This window comes from Dermacentor variabilis, chromosome 3 (genome assembly GCF_050947875.1).
Source record: "Dermacentor variabilis isolate Ectoservices chromosome 3, ASM5094787v1, whole genome shotgun sequence".
Classification (NCBI taxonomy): domain Eukaryota; kingdom Metazoa; phylum Arthropoda; class Arachnida; order Ixodida; family Ixodidae; genus Dermacentor; species Dermacentor variabilis.
The window spans coordinates 24,767,780-24,774,525 of record NC_134570.1 but is presented as its reverse complement, the minus strand read 5'-3'; the positions used below and the strand labels follow the sequence as shown (position 1 = coordinate 24,774,525).

Sequence of the window (6,746 nt, the reverse complement as noted above, 5' to 3'; positions counted from 1 at the left end):
CGTCTCTTCCAGTGTGACCCAGCATTGCCCAGCTCTTATCCAGCGTTCTCACTGGTCTCGAGTGAGTCCCAGCGAGGGCCAGCGTGCCCAGTGCGATCCAGTGCTTAAAAAAAAAAAATAACAACGCGCTGATTTCACACTGGAAGGCACTAGCTGGAAGACGCTGGTTCTTGCAATCGGCATTTCCGAGGTTTTTTACTATGAAGTAAGAGCATCGTTAAAAAGACACTCATTGACGAAGGCAAACATCACACTAATCTAAATTAGGAAAACCAAAGAAATATAACGGAAGCGCGCATTGTGGTTTATATCGCATATGCAGGTAAATCACAAAGATGTATACCAAGAAACACTAAGCAAAACTGCGCCTTAGCAATCGCGTCATATCTATTTGCTGGCATGCAGTGACTGCAGCACTTGGGGCGGTAACACATCGAACGCCGCCGCACATTTCTGGCACACACCACTCAAATGCGACAAATGCACGCTGCAGAAACGATATTTTTTTTTCAAGGAATCTTGAAAAGTCACGGACCACATGAGCGCGATCCGCGCATGATAAGCACATCGCCACGAAAGCAAGATAGGGAACACATAAGCGTAACCTGTGCCTCACGGGTAAAATTAAAAATCATCGTATATAAATTATGTTGCTGTGCGACGGACACAAGCGCACGGAAACATCACACACTGCACATGTGTACCTCCGAGGTTGTGTGGACAATTTCTGGGCTACATTTAAACGACAGCAGGAAGTTACTTCAATGAGAAACGAAGTGAGGGCGCATGTAGTGCAGGTAACGGCTGCGCATAAAGTCAGTTAGGGTTTTAAGGCCAGTGACCGAGGTTGAAATCGTTAAAATCACACCCCAGCAATAGCTTACGCAGGGTAAATTGTCCGGATCTTGAAGGCCATGCTTTTTGCTGACTACATGTGGCATAAACGATTCAAAAGCAAGAATACTGCATGTAATTTATTTCTGCCCTAAACTATAGCACACAATATGAGCATGTCAATGTTTCTTCTTGTCTAGCAACATATGTATGTAGTTCGGCCCAAAACGGCACAAAACCTGCTCTAGTGGGTATTATTGTAGGAATCACGGAGGCCACAACAGCCGCACTATTATACAGACGGCGCTGGCAGCGCCGGTATTTTCGTATTCAACGCGACAGGTAGAATACGAAGATACGGCGTGTTCTAATTGCTCCGTCTTCAACGGTTGTTGTGCGAGCTGCATCGATGTGTTTGTTTGATCGTGTGTTATTAGGTTTGCTGTAATGAAATGAGACGTAGTTCGCGAGCACGAAAGTGCCAGAAGATGGCTTGAGTCTCACTGTAAGCACGCCGTATGCGTGGCGCGCCAGCTAAATGTGGACCAACGATTTTCATGCCGTGGAGTGCGTTCCCTTTGTCTCCGCTGGTTGTCGTGGAAAGCTTGGTGGACGGCGCAAAGAAGTAATGCGTATTATTAGCGTGCCTCAGCTCGTCCACTACCCAGCGGATCGCAGACGCATCACTGGAAACTTGGAGAGCGCCTTTCGACCTCGCCGTACTGTTGAAACGGTAAGCAATCGTGCTCGCCAACTACACGTGCGTTCATCCGTGTTGTGTGTGCTTCCCGTGTGTGTATAGAGTGCCTTGCGAACGTAGCAAGTGGAACACCCACGTCAACAGTGAACCCTGTGCTGATACTTGCTACGCGCTGGTTGTAAAAATTGTGTACGCAACTCTATTGCCACAGTGCGGAATTGATAATCCTGATAAGCGTTTGCTTCCGCTGAGAAAAGTTTCGGAAATCGTGTTCACCTTGTGCAGCTGTGCGTGAGCTCCCGCCTGTCTGCTAAAGTTGCATAGTAACGACCCGTCTACCTCTTCATCGATTCTTTCTTCAATGACGTTTCCTCACTTATAAATGCTTCGACGTTGTGCACAATCTCTGCTTACGAGGTTTTTGGCTAACGAACAGTTCTAGGGAAAAAATGTAAGCCAATCACAGCTTGCTACTAGTACAGCTTTATTTCCAAGACAAGATGTGTTGACATAACTGACTTAACTAAACATGACAGGGGAACGTTGCCTATACTAAGTAATGGAAAAAACATTGAGATTAGATTGTAATCTGCTGCTGCGGCGCGTCCAAAACTTTATTTGATGTAGAGGTCCCTATTGTCATGACATTCGATAATTTCAAGCATTTGCTCTCTTTCCACATTAGGGCAGACATTGTTTTCATGACCCTTTTAGGTGCTGATTGCATGTTTTCATTATATCACAGCTTTATTGTGCCACTGCTATAAGCTAACATAGACCTCATTTTGTAGTGGCGAGGCCGTGACCCACAACATAAACTACAAGATCGAGGAGCCCCCAGAAATGCAGACCCTGTGGATATATGGCTGCAGCAGCATGGCGTGTGATCTGGATGGTCATGTCAGGTGTGTATGAAATGTATGTGTTCCAAAAAGGGGGCTTGGTGTCATTCATGGTGAATTTTGTCAACACATTCCATACTGCAGCTTACTAAAGAGACTAAATATTTATGCAACCTTATTGAACTTGCTACCTATTTGTGTGCATAGCCATTATGCCCACATTATTGTGTTCTGTATAAAACTATACCTAACCTTTCCTGATGTTTAGTATTTCTTTTGCGTAAGTTGCTTACCTGCAAGTTAAATATAATTTTTGCTTTGTACTTAGCGTATTTATGACTTTATTGTGGTTTTATTCTTTGAAAACTATTTCCTATGCTGTACCCCTTATTTGCATAATTTTTTTTCTGTTTGTGCTACAATCTCGTGCAGTTTTCTGTGCATGTAGGAATTCGAAGTGTAGTGGACTAAATATGTCACAGGTCTAAGCACGTAGTGTGCACACCTTTGTTTATCATTGATATCTTTACAGTTACTTCTCTGTTTCCTTAGTAACAGTCACTGCGAAATACACATTTGGTGAGCTTTAATTTCTTGAAAATTACTATGATGGTTAGTATTTACTATGCTGCATTTACTTCAGTAGTACATAGGCACAGACTGATATGGATACCTTGTGACCTACACAGGATGCCTTTTTTGTTTGTTGCATTAAAAATGGCGGCTCACCCACATGTCTTACTATATATGTGGTATGCCTCATCGATTTCACTTGTCAATTTTTACAGTGGATGAAAACAGATAAACGATTGTAATCCAACATGAAGCCCCGTTGTGGAAATGTACGGCCAAGTTGGATGACCATACTGGTCTTTTGAATGAAATATGGTGGTCTCTTATACACATACGATACCGGCCAGTTTGCCCGATGTACACTTGACCACATGTGAAAGGGATACAGTACGCTGCCTGTGACACACACGCCAATTTTGGTGGTATCTTTCACCGAGCAAGCGTCCCTTGCCTGCTTGCCTTTCTCAATTCTCTTGCACACTGCTGTGCATATAGGCACCCCGACAAGAAAGGCTTGCTTAGATACCATTAAATTTGTCTTGTGTCTGTCAGAGGTAGTGTAGTCTATTCTTGTGATCATGTGTATATTTGGTCAAATGTACATGCAGCAGATTGGCCGGTGCCTCAACACGTGCCTAAGACAGCACCATAATTCACTCCCCGGATCAGTATGTTCGTCCCACTTGACCATGCACTGATGGGACTGGGGCTGCACGCCAGATTTAGACTGTTCATCTGTTTTGTTCAGCTGCGGCAACCAATTGACCAACAAATTCGCTGAGGAATACCACATAAAAAGACTGGGTCACAATCTGTTTACTGAATTGTCTGCAACCTTCGTAGGAACAAATTTGTTTGTTGCAACTAGTTTTAGGCACGTTATTTCTTGTTAAATTTTCTGCTTGACCAACAGAGCAGTTATGCAATCAATTTTCAAAGAGACATGATTAGTATAATTTTTGTTTTCTGTTTTTCACATGCCATGTTGCAAGAAGGACCCTTTTTAATTAAAACTGAATTAACTTTTCAATTGCAATTGGGAAGTCTTATCATTGCGTTTAGGATACATATCAGTGTACATACCTGTACTAGATTAGAAACTAATTGTTTCAATAACTCAAAAAGCACGAATATACTGTGTCCATTGTATCTGACAGTGACACTGCGACTGTGTTCCAAATACCACTAATTGGCAGTTATCCATCATAATTTGCGAAAACAACTTAAAACATTATTGTTCCCCATACAATGGATACTTACATGCATCATCATGATTGCTCAAGCTCCATGTGAGAAATTTATTATTGGCATATTAAGCATAGTACATACCAACTATGGCTAACAGCGGATGGAATATTAATTTTGTCTACCGCTCAGCAATAGAAGCCAGTAGGTCATTCCCTTCTTTTCAAAAAATTTGTTTCCTATGCACAGTGTGACGTCTGTATAGGACTCTTAGCTCATGGGTGTTCCTGCTTGCTTATCTTATAAATGGGGAATGTGTTGTCATTGCAAGATGAGATTAATGTGTGACTAGGCTGTTGTCGTTTGGAGATGCTTTTTGTCATCAGCAATGATATTCTACTGCCAGGCACATTGGCCCAGTGCTGATGTCACAGTATCTTGGGAAAGTAAAGATATTGTCAAAAATGATTCTCAAAAGAACTGCCGCTGTTTGGCAGAGTGGTGGGGAGGTGGGGTGTTCTGCCACTTTTCTGTTATAATTTTTTTCTGAAATACTGAGATGAAACTTAGCATAATGCTACAACTATATAGATATTTGTGGCGTGTTTGTGCCTGCTAATACATTATGGCTGAATGTTCATTACACCTTTTGAAAATTAATTTCAATTGTATTTTCCAGGCTCCAGCGTCGCCGTTACTAGACGGACCAAATGAGGCCAAAAACTAGCCTTTCCTCGCTCCTTTCCTGGGAAGTGAAATAGCAGGTGATCATGTAAGAATGAACTTGCAACATGTGAGCAGTAGCCAAAGCTCCATACAGGTCATGCTGGTGGTGGAATGATAAGACAAACCGCAATATTTATTTGTTTACTTATTCACTTAATATTTATTTATTCATATTTCGTGAACACTGTGCAGTTTTTCAGCAAGGAATCAGATAAAATAAAGAAATATCATTGCATCAAAGTAAACATGTTATTTGAAAAAGCATAATTCACGTAGCACAGTACTATGATAAAACATTTTCAGACAACTAGTCTGCTTTTGATACGAATTCATGAAAACTGCAAATTTTGAAGAAACAGAGCAGTAAGGTTAACAAATCTTACTCGTAACTAAAAAATGAGATCACATTTCTGTTGGACCTAATACCATAATTTAATCTGGCAAATTAGAGATACCATATGCTGCTCTAATATACAATCACTAATTTATGAGTAGATGTGCGAAACTCTCAAATATTGCAACAATTTCATGTAAGCTGTAAATTCATATATAAAGTTTGTTGACTTTAGACATAGCAGATGGAGTCTGCAGAACTGTGATATCTCTTTCTGGCACAGAGACGGGGATTAGTAAGCTTCGTGGTGTTATTTTTCTTAAACCTGCCAAATAGTTCTTCCTGCAACAAGTTGAATTCTTAAATGCCACAAACTTCAAATTAGTGCTGTGGTTGTCTCAAAAGTATTTCTGTATTTTGGATGTATTTGAGTAGGAAAATTTACAGAATTAACGAACTTGTGCTAGTTGTTCTTTATTTTTTTACCGTTGCAAACTCAGTCCTTTTCTTTCAAGTTTTGCTATTTTCAGCAAATTTTAATAAATATTGATGGTTTTAATGTAAAACTATGATTTAAACATTTTTAAATGTATCAAACCTCATCAAATTTGATTCCATAGTTGCCGAGAAAAACTATTTTACTGTTTATGTGCATTACATAGGAGCTCCTGAGCTAAATCTTTTTTAGTCATTGCCTGTGTCGGTCTGGTTTGTATTTCTCACCCTAATTAGAATATTGGCTCTGATCTCAAAATTGTTTCCTTTACAACGAAATACAAGCTTTTAAACTTTGTACGATATATGCTGTACTGCTCTATGAAAACCACTGCTTGCCACATTTTTGCAGGGCCTGCTAGTGCTAATTTTACACATAAACATAGACTAATATGCTGTGTGGTTTCGGTATATGGTGTACTTATCTGTGAAAGCCATTATTTGCTACATTTTCGCAGCGACTGCCAGTGTTATTTTTGCACTTAAACAAACTAAAATGCTGTGTCGTTTCGTCAGGCTGACACAACATTGCAGTGCACATTCATATCAGTCTATTTTCAGGCTTTAGTATCCAACCGTTCAATGTGCACTGCTGGAACAGGCACTCCTGTTGCAGTTTTAATGGTATGGTTTCTTGTCCTCGTCAAGCCTGTTATTGCCAGGTGTCAACTGTAATCAAGTCTGCCACTGATTCTTTTACCTCATGTTTCGCGTGTTTGCACCACCAGCTTTACCTGAGAAGCATGTTGGCAGCTACAGTTTGTGTGTTGCAAGTTCTAGTCTGAAGCGTGTATGTCACATATATGAAGTCTGAAGTGCAATAAACATTTCAAGCTGAATACTTTGTGGTTGTAGCACCAATTATTTTGCCACTGCATTTACTGTAGTCCTTATTGCCTACAGTAGAACTTTGGTAAATTGCAAGTACTTTACACATATCAGCCTAGCTTTTATAGGCATTCGCTTGTAGGTACTCGAAAGCAACTGCATAGAAATATTCTATAGAATTTTGTCTTTAGCGTCTCTAAAGCAACTCGATAGAAATATTCTATAGAAA

General features: G+C 40.5%; 1 long non-coding RNA gene across 1 annotated transcript; it reads left to right on the top strand.

The window, feature by feature from the left end:
* The first annotated feature begins 1,210 nt into the window (after positions 1 to 1,210).
* On the top strand, positions 1,211 to 6,530 carry LOC142575308 (uncharacterized). The gene is made up of 3 exons (XR_012826625.1): positions 1,211 to 1,567; positions 2,326 to 2,439; positions 4,814 to 6,530. It is a non-coding gene; the product is annotated as an uncharacterized LOC142575308 (long non-coding RNA).
* Positions 6,531 to 6,746: the final 216 nt, after the last annotated feature.